We start from the raw sequence: 13540 nt of genomic DNA on the forward strand, positions 1-13540 counted from the left end.
CTATGAGAAGCAAACTGAAGACTTCAGAGGGGAGGGGGTGGGGGAATGGGATAGACTGGTGATGGGTAGTAAGGAGGGCACGTATTGCATGGTGCACTGGGTGTTATATGCAACTAATGAAGCATCGAACTTTGCATCGGAATCCGGGGATGTACTGTATGGTGACTAACATAATATAATAATAAAATAAAAAAAACAATACTGTATTGTGTGTGTGTGTGTGTGTGTGTATATATATATATATATATATATATATATATATATACTTGAAAGTGGCTAAGAGAGCAGATCTTAGATGTTCTCACCACACACACAGAAAAGGTAACTGTGTGAGGTGATGGATGTATTAACAAACCTTCTTGTGGTAATCACTTCACAATATACATATATTAAATCATCACATTGTACACCTTAAACTTACACAATATTATATGTCAATCATATCTCAATAAAGCCAGGAGGGGAAAGGCTCCATTCAATTTTAAAGTTAACTTACACCCAACTTTCAGGAACATACATCATTCAAACGACTCCTCTGAGGGCATTCCCATGGTGAGATAAGCCCCATCTCCCCTGGGTGGGGGAGACAGCAGTTTTGCTTTGTCAAATATCCCAACCAATAAATGCAGTTCAGAGATGAACCATTTCTCCCTGACCGCAGAGCACATTAGCAGTGCTAGTCAGACTTAGATCTTTTTGCACCAGAGTTGTTTCCTTATAAGACTCTCCTCCTCTCTCAAAGTCCTCTGGCTCTGCAGACATCGTACATGAGTGCAACGCCAGATCTTGGTCAACCACTATTATGGAGCTGACAGATTCTTGGCTCTTCCACGTTTTCTCTTCTTCTTCTTTTTCTTCTTTTATTTCATTTTATTTTATTTTTTTTAGTGCATAAGTAGATCTAGTTAGGTTTATTAGAGGAACAAAACTTCTTCTGGAAAGCTAATTCTTTTGAATGGTTGAAATGAAAAATAATACCCCCTCCCCACCCTTCAGAGCCCACTCTGACTTAAGCAGATGAAAATGCTAGCATTTCTAAACCCAAGGCTTTGCTTGGGATCTAGAATATAAAGTGCCTTTTCTAGCCGTCGTGACAGGAAAGGAATGTACAGGTTTCTCAAGAGCAGATTGCAGAGCCCGTGCTGATCTAATTTATGTATCTTCCTGCCAGGAATAAAACCTCATGGCTGTGGCACTTATTCAATGATTATTTGATATTTTACGCATTCGATGAAGATATGGAAATATTTTTAAATTGGGTTTTTAAGCTACCTATTAAAAAAAAAGTAGTTTTCCTCTTAAACTTCTGGACAGCCACATTGAAAAGCATTCCTTCCATGAAGAAGGAGATTAATGATTATAAGACAACACATGAAAATGTGACAATGATTGAGCCCGGACAGATTATAACATTAGTCAATGAAGACTCAGGGTACTGAGCCTGGTATTGGTTTTTAATGTCAGCAACAATCATTTGGAATATCACCCTTAGCAAGCTAGTCACCTCTTATTTTTGCCCTTTCTTCATCTTAGGTGGGAGAGGAACAATGAAAGTCAGACCCTGACTGGAGTGTATGCATACATACAAGCAGATGTGTGTTCACTACAAAAGAGGGAAGACTATATGACAATAACCAAGACGCTGGTCAAAGAAAAAAAGCTCTAAATGCAAAAAAGAAAATCTGTTTTGTGAACGTAACATTGTCAGGGTAAGGTGGTTTTTAAAGGTCTTTCAGTTGCGTGCCTGGGTGGCTCAATCGGTTAAGTGTCCGACTTTAGTTTAGGTCATGATGTCAGTGTCCTGGGATCAAGCCCTGTGTTGGGCTCCCTGCTCAGTGGGAGCCTGCTTCTCCCTCTCCCTCTCTGTCTTCCCCTTCCCCCTACTTGTGTGCACAAGCTCTTTCTCATAAATAAGTTTTTTAAAAAATCTTAAAAAAAAAAAAGTCTTTCAATTGAGCTGCTCATTTGGTCAAATGTTAGCCCATTTAGAAGACACATTATTAGCAGGACATTAGGGGGAAAAAACTATAAGAAAACAAAATATTTAAAATATTTTTTAAATGTTTCATCAGTTCTAAAGATGTGTTTTCTTTATCTTGACATCACACTGTTATGTCAGTTTCCAAGGGCTCCTGTAAAAAGCTACCATAAACTGGGTGGCTTAAAACAACAGATATTTATTCTCTCACAGTTCTGGAGGCTAGCAGTCTGAAATTAAAGTGTCAGCAGGGTTGGTTCTTTCTGGAGGCTCTGAGCAAGAATCTGTTCCATGCCTCTCTCCTCGCTCCTAGCGGCTGCCCACAACTCCTGGCGTTTCTTGGCTGGTACATGTATCACGTGAGTTCCTGCCTCCTGCCTGTGGCCTTCCTCTCTGTGTGACTGTTCATCTTTGCCTCTTCCATCTCTTATAAGGACACCCTCACTGGACTTAGGGCCCACTCTGATCCAGAATGATCTCATTCCAAGAGCCTTACCGTAATTACATTAGCAAAAGCCCATATTCCAAATAAGGTCACATTCACAGGCTCTGGGTGCACATGCTTTTTTTTGGGGGGGGGAGCATTATTCAACACATTGCAGGAGTAATGGTTCTTTCTCCTGGTAATCCTCAAGATTCATAGTCTTCTTTTCATCTCTAATCTCTTTCCTTTTCTCTTTAGTTTGTTCCACTTTCTACTTCCCTTCTCCTGTAATACACGAAACAAAGTTTGTAACTTGATGGATCCTACTCCATCACAGTGTTGGACAAACTGGAGGAAGGTATAGAAACCTATAAAATAAAAGACTCCCAGTGCTGAACTTTACTATTTTCAATCTTATTTAAATGCACACAGCACAGAACTAGGTTTATAGTTCTTGGCATAAGGTTCTCAGTCAATCATGAAACAAGAACAAATCTACAAATTAATACAACAAAAGTACAAAACCAATAAAATTTAAATGTAATCTCTCTGAAAGGTTTTTATTGAGTGTCTATTGTGTGTCAGGCACTGTAAGAGGCACAGCAATAAACCAAACTGGCAAAAATACCTGCCCTGGTAGATTACGTTTCAGTTATATTAGCAACTGAATGATGAACGAGGTATTAGTCATATGCCAAAACCAAACTATTCACAACGTGACTATATGTGACTAATTGCTACAGGGTGACATCATTTGAGTCCAGCATCTCTGCTACTGTTTACCATGTGATGACCCAATTCTGCATTCTCTTTCCCCTATTTTAATGATTACGAACATTTCCTCCATATGGTGAACTCCGACATCATTTGGCAGAATTACATCATTTACATAGTAAAACTACCTTTTTCTTTTCTCATTAGCCTCAATTAAACAGCACATTATTCTGCCACACCTGAACATAACTACCATGCCACTTTCTTGTGTACCAAATCAATATGTCAATATATTAAACAACTTAAGAAACCAAAATCTTGCCCTATGGAAGCTCCTTTCAAGTGAAAATTTCACTACGAACAAGTAATTTTGTCTTTGGAATGGTTTAAAATAATTTGACATTCATAGTCTGGGGTGGTTTTTTGCATTTTGTTTTGTTTTGTTTTTTGTTTTGTTGTTGTTGTTATTGTTGTTTGGTATGTCCAGACATATATCTTGATTGAGATTCCCTATATTTCTAGTGCTTTAAATCAAAAAGCATACTAGCATGGAGAAACACTTACTCCACCCCAGTGTTTCATGAATGCATCCTCTTGTTCTTTCTTCCCAGTATTTAGATTAAGAAATGGGGTACATAAAACATATTTGTCCAAGTTCAACTTAATACTTTAAATTTACACTTCAGCTCAGTTGTTTCCTGCCAAAACATGAACAACTCAGAACCACCACAATTCCATCTTTATTTTTTTTTTTAGATTTTATTTGTTTATTTGACAGAAAGAGAGAGCACAAGTAGGCAGAGCAGCAGGCAGAGGGATAGGGAGAAGCAGGCTCCCTGCGGAGCAGAGCCCAATGTGGGGCTTGATCCCAGGACCCTGGGACCATGACCCAAGCCAAAGGCAGATGCTTAACTGACTGAGCCACCCAGGCACCCCCCCTCCATCCACAACTCCATCTTATTAGCAAGGGGGAGAGAGAGAGAAGGAGGGAGGGAAGGAGGGAGAACACGACGATCCCACCATGACCATTTATGCCCATTCACATATCTTTTTTGCCCCATGCTACCTGGGCTTCTGAATTCTCAGCCATTCACTAGAGCAAACACACTAGAGCTAATCATTCTTTATTGCCATAGAGATTTTTTTTTACCATTATTTTAAAATCATTTAGGACAATTTTGCTCTTTGGGCACTTGCAGTGTTTAGACTCCTGAATAAACAAAACTTCTACTGAATAGCTGTAAGTGAGGAGTGTTTATTGTGATTTTCACGTTAGAAGTTGCCAACCTAAGAGCAGCCAGACATGATTACCAGCATATTTGAAAGTTAAATGCTATCATTTTGGTAATTATGTGGTGCCAACATTCAACCACAAATGCAAAGAAAACATAACACCTAAATCACACGGCAAGGTCCAGTTATAATGTGGTCGTCCAGATGATCAAAACGAAAAGGCAGCATTTTCAAATTCTTAGTGAGAGCTTGCTGACCCTAAGAATATGTCTATAGACCCTGATTGCAAAACAGAGATCCACAGCATGCCTGAGACTTTCTTTGTCCCTTCTCATTGCCCCTGTCATGCCCACTCTAGATCCTTATCTCCTACTCATGGCCACATCTTCCCTCTTGTTTTTGTTCTCCTCCATTCCCACCTACCCCCTACCTGGCAGCAGCCTGACAATTACCCTCAGTTCAACCAATATTTTTGAGATCTACTATGTGCCAGATTCTATGCAGTCTTAAGATTCCAAAGGTGAAAGACACTTGATTTTTATATGCAAGAAACTCACAACTTGTATCCTCTAAGGATTCCTCTTTTCCAACAAGTATGGTCTTCCTTCCTTCAAAACATTCTTCAAAATATTTAGAAAGGCACGTATTGCATGGTGCACTGGGTGTTATACACAAGTAATGAATCATGGAACTTTACATCAAAACCTTGGGATGTACTGTATGGTGACTAACATAACATAATAAAAAATTATTATTAAAAAATTAAAATAAAATAAAATAAATGAGCATTATCAAATGCAATGAGTGGGGAAAAAAAAAAGTTTACTTTGCTCATTTCTTCCCAGACTCATCCCTCCAGATCCCACTCCCAGTAACATGTTCAATAGCTCTTCTAGCCATGAGATAGATCTCTAACTCTCAGAGTTCACATGCAAGTTCATAGTTATATCTGTATCTACACATATTTATATACACACACACACATATTTTTCTTGGAGTTTGTGCTCTCTTTTCTTCAGAATGTGAGCTCCTTTGGGCCCTAGATTCATTCTTTAAATAAATATTCCTGGTGTCCATCACTATTTCCCAGGAGGCAAACATTTTCTCCTCTGCTCTTAAAATGAGCTCTTTGCTACCCAATCCAATCTGAAAAATCAATTCAAGACAATATCAAAGGACAAAGGTCTTTGCTTCTGGAGCATATAACATTTGAGACAAGCCCAGGGGGGCTGAGACCAGAGTTTGGAATTTTAGAGGCCAGTAGTCCAAGAAGGCTAGGCTGGGCCTTCATTGCACCTGAAACCCCATGCTGCTAGACCAAGGCCATCCCATAGAGGCCCCTGTTCTTCCCAGAGTCTGAATCTAGGACTCCAGACACAGTGTTTTTGAGTGCTCTCTTTTACATTTGATCAACCTTGGGGCTCCAACCTGAGTCATATCCTCCATTATCTCTGCTTGCCTCCTTCTGTTCTGTTTATATTTTATCATCTAATAGGTAAAACGGGTCACGTTTTATACCATGGCTGCCTGGGGTGATTCAATTGCTTTGTAAGTCTCATAATGTCCACAACACAACAAAGTCAAAACCATCTGAACTGCCTAACAAATTAATGCATAAAATAACCCATGACCCCAAGAAAAGCAGTTTGCAGTGATAGAGAGCAAATGAGCTATATAGAAGCACTCACTTTAGTTCATTACATTCCAGAAATCATTCTCCAAGATCCAGCCATGGCACAGGAGCATTGCACTCATATTCATGTACCCACACATGCAATAAGAGCAGCAACCAGTCTTCTAAGACCCCTCCATATAATAACTCACTTAATCCTCATAACATCTTTATGAGGTAGGTACTATTATTACTCCATCTTGATGACATGGAGATGGGTGACCAAGATCCCTCTTCAAGGAAGGACTTATTTCTCAACCACGGGGAAGACTGGTCTGCAGTGTCCATCAGCAGCAAAGCTGTCCTGTCTGTGGTCATGCTCTTCTCCCAGGCAGCCTATGTCAGGGGTGAGTCAGAGAAGAAAGGCCAGCCACATCATCCTGCCGTGGGGTACCTCTGGTGGACACTATTCCCTCCAGGGCTCCCCACCGGGTCAGCCTCCACATCGTCGGGCTTGCGTCACTCTCTGGGCTCTCCCTTTGCCCAGTACACTTCCTGCCTCTTCTTTTTACAGGTGCTGACCTCTAACCAATGCCCTGCACTTCAAACTATTCCTCCTCTGCTTCCGCAGATCCCAACCCAGGATAGACTCCCCGGGATTCCTTTCTCTCCACTTCTCTAGGTTAAACCTTCAACACTCAGCCCACATCACTCCTCCTCCAAGAAGCTTTTTGCAATTCAACTGACCTTGAGCAACCTCTGAAGCCCCACCAGCCTCATATGCCACAGTCTTAATTCATACCCTGTCTTATTAGTCTCCTCATTATCTGCATGTCCTGACTCTTAGCTAAAATGAAGTCACCTACAGCATAGGAATCAATGTCTTCCATAAATATTCTTATTTATCATATTTTTAGAAATTTTAAAAATGCAAAAAAAAACCCCACAAAGCATTATGGTCATATCACTCAGAATGAACAGATGTCCCCCTTTCAAGAAATTGCTTCCAGACTCTTACCACCACCTCATCCCATCACCCTCCCCATGGACCAGGAAGCTCCATTTGCATGAGGTTGACATGCGAGGCTCTTAACACACATGCAACATTGTATAAATGTTATATGGCATTTTATGTCTGAATTATTACATTTCCCATAGGGGGCATCATATTCTTTTATTGTTCTGGATCTTGTTTTTTCTACTCACCATTATGATTTTTCCGCTGCTAATGAATTGCATTCCTAATAACATATTGAAGACCCCAAAATGTTATTGATAATAATGATGATGGTGAAAGACACACTGCGTCAGGAGAGTAACTAGAAATTCATGACCTTAAATTTTTCAAGACCTTAAGAACTGAGAGCTAAATGTATACTATATACATCCCATGTTCTCAACTTACTGGCTGTGTAATCTAAGGCAAGTTACTTAACTGATCTGTGTCTCGGTTTTCTCATCTTCGAAATGGAAAACACCAGTTGCTACTTCACATAATGATACGTAATTTAGTTAATGCGTTTCAGGTTCTTAGAAAAGTGTGTGGCACATAGTAGGCATTCAAAACATTGTCTTTAATGGGGCGCCTGGGTGGCTCAGTCGTTAAGCATCTGCCTTCAGCTCAGGGCGTGATCCCGGCGTTCTGGGATCGAGCCCCACATCAGGCTCCTCCACTGGGAGCCTGCTTCTTCCTCTCCCACTCCCCCTGCTTGTGTTCTCTCTCTCACTGGATGTCTCTCTCTCTGTCAAATAAATAAAATCTTAAAAAAAAAAAAAGAACATTGTCTTTAAGAGTAATCATAACTAATGATATTCTCATAGCACACCAAGGACTTTGGCTCAAGAAATTTGAATGATCCAGATTTTCAACCTTAGGAAAACAGAGAAGAGAAAAAAGTCATTATGAAGTTTATTATATTATAAATTGTAATTAATTCTATCATTAATATTTGCCCAAAAAGCCCAACTCATAAAAGCCTAAGCATTTTGCTTAAAATACCCAGTTAGCTTCAGGCTTACGGCCAATTGGTTGTCAATTATTTTAACCTCTTAACCTAACTCCACAGAACAGAATATTCTTGGAGAATCTGAAAAGTGAATTTGTTGGCTGCATCTCTGCCTGCAGTTTCTCAGCTTGCACTTTAGAAATCTTAGTTGGTAAGGAGAAATCCCCTCTAAAGCCACTATGACTAAGTTATTCTAAAGCTTCAGTAGTTTTTCTTTCTTTTAGCCAGGATTTTTTATAAAAAATTGTTACCCTTACACTCTCTCTATTTATTTACTTTGGCCTTGGTGGACTAGACCACAGCTAAAACTTTATGGACCTCATAAAATTCCCAACATTCTCAGACACGGGTCGTGATGTTTGTGCACTGGGCAGAAAACAAAGGTGCATTTATGAGGAGAATGGACATGCTCAGAGATTAATGAACTGAGGTCAGGCATATAGGCTTAGGCTGCAGCTACACTGCATTACAGGCAACATATGGCTTGAGTGTGTCCCTCTCTTTCCGTACTCTCTCTCCAGTCCTCTGTCCCCTACAAGTGACACAGGGCCCTGGTGCTGGTGCTATTCCTCGATTACCAAGACCTCCCACCATGATGCTGCCTGTGACACTGTCGAGGGCTTGTCCTGCCCAAAATGAACTCTGTCTGGAACTTTCCACCCTGCCCTCACACACTAACCTTCAAAAATTATCTGTCCTGTGTCTCCTTTCCTCACAGCTTGGCTTTCTTGTAGGTGAAAGTTGGTTAATCTGATGAAATAAACTAATTTGTTGTCCTATCATGTAGGGAAGGTCTTTCATCAGAAACTTTCTAGAGCCAGTATCTCAGTCTGCAGCAGTGGTCCCATTGTTGAGGAAGAAGATAGAGCTGGTAGCACTTTTGAAATTACACCACACCAGTGGTTGCCTAATTAACCCACTACTATAGACTGAATGTGTGTTTCCCTTAAAAATTTATATGTTGAAACTCCATCTGCAAGGTGATGGTATTTGGAGGTGGGAAGGTAATTAAGGTTAGATGAGGTCATAAGGATGGGGACGTCATGGTGGTATCAGTGTCCCTTATAAAAAGAGGAGGAGACACCTATCTCTCTCTCACTCTCTCTCTCGCTCTCTGAGATGAAACTTCTCAGAGAGCGAGAGAGAGAACCCATGGAAGGCCAGCTGAGAATATATCCAGGATGAGGGTCCTCACCAGAAACTGACCAAGCCAGCACGCTGATCCCACTTCCGGCGTCCAGAACTGTGAGATATAAACGTTTGTTGTTTAAGCCTCCCGATCTATGGTACCTTGTTTCGGTAACCAGAACAGACTAAAATACCTACCCACAGCACTGGCCCCCAGAGCTTGCAGGAGTGGGCAATGCTGTATCTCGCTGAACCTTTGCACCGTTAATCAGACGTCATAACTTCACCTTGTACTTCATGTGCTTTATAACTTTCAATACACTTTCATATTGCTTGATCTTCAGAGCACCTCTGCCTTGCGAGGTAACATAGCTCTGGAACAATTAGTTTTCTCTTACCCATACCAAACAGAATTTCTCTTACCAAAAGGATTGCATGATACTGATTACTTAGGAGACTATGTTATATCAGCTCAAAAACACAAAACTTCCCTTAGGTGATTAATATTGAAAAGAAATAAGAAGTAGTTCTTAGTCCCTTGTAAGGATAAATGATTTATTATTTAGTTAAGAGTTACTGTTCCTGAAAGAAAGTATAAATCCTCAGATGGTCAGTGCATATGGCCTTTCCATCTTTTAAGATCTGAAACCTCAGTGGGAATATATTACAAGATTAATTATGCCCAGAGCAAATAAACATTGCTGTCAATCTTCAGATAAGATTAGGGTTTTTGGTTTGGTTTGGTTTTTGCTCAAAATAATTTCATCTATGCACTTTCCATCATGCGTGATGTTTTTAAAAACTGCTTTTAGCATTAACATCTTGCCATACTTCCTGTCCCTATGTTCTTTCCCTTGTTCCTATGTCTACACAAGTTTTCAATTTAGATTATATTTCCAGCAGATGTTTTATCTTCTAGAGTGTTTGCTTTCTCTTCATTAAAAAGGACGTGTAATACATCTTATTATTTTGAAAGAAAATAGCCTGAATAAGGATGTTCAGAAATCCTGAATTATTGCTTCTTAACTTTGTGTGTGTGTGTGTGCGCGTGCACGCGCGTGTGCGGGCGCACGTGCACATGCACACTGTTTCTGGGAATAGGAAAACTATGGGGAAGAAAGCTTGTGTTTCACAGACACTGAAGGAGAAGAAGACTATCTTTCACTAGTTCCTAAAATTGTAATACAGACAAGCATTTAAAAACACAATAAAAGCTTCTACTGAAGAGCGTTTTCAATATTCAAAACCATATATGTGTAAAATAGGATGTTTATATTTTCTAAAGCATTCCCTTGATATAAATATTATAAATATTAGCTCACAATGCTAATGAACAGCGCTCTGGGGATTTTAAACATGTAAAAATCTGCATGTAGCCATATTAGCACAAGCTTAACTACAGTTCATTTTAATAGGCTGGTAGCTCTTGAATGAAATTGACTGCATTGAAAATTTTCTTTTTCCCTCCTGAGTAGAAACTTTCACCCAAATTCTCATTGCCCTCCAGCCCCTCTCTTCCCTATCTTTTCTAAAAAGGGAAAGATTTCAGTTATTAACACCCTTTTTAGATTTGACTCTATGCTATCTTTTTGGAGTAATTTGGATTTTCAAACATCCCTAAAATATGTAATTATTTTCTGTTAGTGAAATCCTTACATCAGTAAGCAAGGGTGGGGCAAATTTGATGAGGCGGGAAAAGGGCACATTTCCTCAGCTCCTGAGATCACCTGCTTATTCATTTCCCAGCAAGGCTGACCTTGTTAACTGTAACACAAATAGCAAAAAGCACTAAACGACAACAGAATCTCCATGGCACTTGGAGACTATAAAAGTCTCTTAGTCTGTGAAATTGGCACACAGAGTTATTCTTGGTTTCTCACCTCTCTTGAGCAGGGAAGCCATTTTCCATACATTGTGGGGTATATTATTCTGATTATCTTGCTTTTGACTAGGTGACCACTAAGGTTGCCAACAATTATGAAATTCTGGAATTTCACTCAGATTAGTAAAGCTGACACTAAATAAATATTGAATGCTTGACTGACTGACTGAATGAATGAATGAATGAAAGAACAAATGTCCGCATCTGAGATTAAGCTAGTACTGAAGTTCCAAGAGACAAGAGCAGGATTAAGAGACTAGTGTAAATACCTGAAAGAACATTTTGAAAACTGATATAATTTGATAGCCCATTATTAAATTAGCACTCTTTGGAATGGTGAGTCAGCCTTAATCAATAAACATTCTTTGAAAGTGGCATTAAGGGATTGAATTTCCTTAGCAAACTATTGATGCGGCTTCTGAGCAAGGAGTATCTATCTATTAAAGGAATAAGACACAGGAACTGTTAATTAGAAAATGCTGTAATGAGATTTTCTGTTCTGCATAGGAGAATTTCAATTAATCACCAACTCAGCTCATCCAGCACTTCAACTGGAATTCCAGCACCTCAGAAAACTATATTTTAGGGATTTACAACTTATACTAAAATTTTTAGATCACATACACAGTCTAAAGTCTGCCAAAATAGACAAAACAAGCCTCGTCTTCCCCGCAAATACCTCCTACTTGGTTTGGTTAGAAGCAAACAAAGATTTTCATTTCACAATGAGATCTAAGTCTTAAAATAGATCTACCACCTCCCCCTGACAAAAATAAATAAATAAATATTTGATATTACGTTCTTTCCTAGGATTCCATAGATTGAGCAAGAAGGAGAGGACCTGAGGACTACGAGTTGAGAAAGTGTTAAAAGGAGGCTGGAACAGATAAAAAAGTGAGAAACCTGGAGTGCAAAGAAAGGGGCCTGCTTACCCCTGAGTAGCCCGGGGAGTTAAATAGGACACCTCGACATCTGGGCACTCTTCCTTCCCTGAAGCTTTAGCAAACAATAGTCACAAGCTACAGCCAGGGGACTGGTCAAGAACCACTGACTGGAGACTCTCAAGAGCTTTATCCTCCATCAAGGATGTCAGCATCAAGATGCCAGCCCTAGTGCTGCCACACCAACACCTCTCTCCTGCTCCCTACTTCAGGCCTACAAGAAGTCAGAAGAGCTAAAGCTGTGAGAGATCTCAAGAAAGCCAAAACACTCTCCATAAAATCCCGGGGGAACTAAATTCTTCTCTTGTTCACTTCACCACACCCAGCTTCAGAGGCCAGCACTCCAAGGAATGGGAAAGAGATCAACTGCCCAGGGCTGAGCACCATCTCAAGAGTTCCAGGACCCCTCTTGCAGGTTTTAATGTCAATGAGATGGTCATATTCCATGGGCTTCCCTGCCCCTCATATGCTTTCATTTGCTCCCAAGTAAAACAACAAATGAAAGATCAATGATTATTCTAAAAGCAGAGAGGAGAAGGTATTTTTCAAAGGAGTTTGATGGTTGGCTTGATTTGAGAAAAACTGATCCTGATTAGTTTATCTAGAAATTCTTAAATTTAAATTGAGCATTCATGAATTAGGGGTTGAGGACAGATTTATTTGTCTACATGCTATAACCAATTTACTCTTCAAATTAAAAATTAATATTTTTACCAAAGGAATTTCAACTTATATGAGACATTTTCCCCTGAGATACATGTCTCTGTGTATGTGAGTGCTTCTTGCTAACCCTATGTGGAGTGTATGCTTATATGTAAGTATTATTAGAGAGTTATTCAAATATTATCTTCAAATATTTTAAAATATTGGGGCACCTGGGTGACACAGCGGTTAAGCATCTGCCTTTGGCTCAGGGCGTGATCCCGGCATTATGGGATTGAGCCCCACATCAGGCTCCTCTGCTATGAGCCTGCTTCTTCCTCTCCCACTCCCCCCGCTTGTGTTCCCTCTCTCACTGGCTGTCTCTATCTCTGTCGAATAAATAAATAAAATCTAAAAAAAAATATTTAAAATATTTTAAAATATTAATACTCTGCCTTCAACCAAACACACATTAATAGAGCCATAATGATAAAATACCATTTATAAAATTTTAAAAGAAGAGAAAAACTACAAGGATTACATAAAAATAATGAAATAAAGAAATACTAACTACAAATCTTCTAATTATGCAATTACATTTATTTTTTTTAAAGATTTCATTTATTTATTTGACAGAGAGAGAGACAGCCAGCGAGAGAGGGAACACAAGCAGGGGGAGTGGGAGAGGAAGAAGCAGGCTCCCAGCAGAGCAGGGAGCCCGATGCAGGGCTCGATCCCAGGACCCTGGGATCACCCTGAGCTGAAGGCAGATGCTTAATGACTGACCCACCCAGGTGCCCCAATGCAGTTAGATTTAAATAAAATCCTGAGACAACACAAATTTTGACTTCCATAAAAAAATCTTATAATCTTTCAATATTTTTTTTATTTTTCTGTTCTAAGTAACAAAACCAGAATCTCCTACTTTACTTCCCTTTGAATTTTCTGTGAGCTCAGTGAAACAATGCAGTCTCCAAATT

Source organism: Ailuropoda melanoleuca, chromosome 5 (assembly GCF_002007445.2).
Source record: "Ailuropoda melanoleuca isolate Jingjing chromosome 5, ASM200744v2, whole genome shotgun sequence".
Classification (NCBI taxonomy): domain Eukaryota; kingdom Metazoa; phylum Chordata; class Mammalia; order Carnivora; family Ursidae; genus Ailuropoda; species Ailuropoda melanoleuca.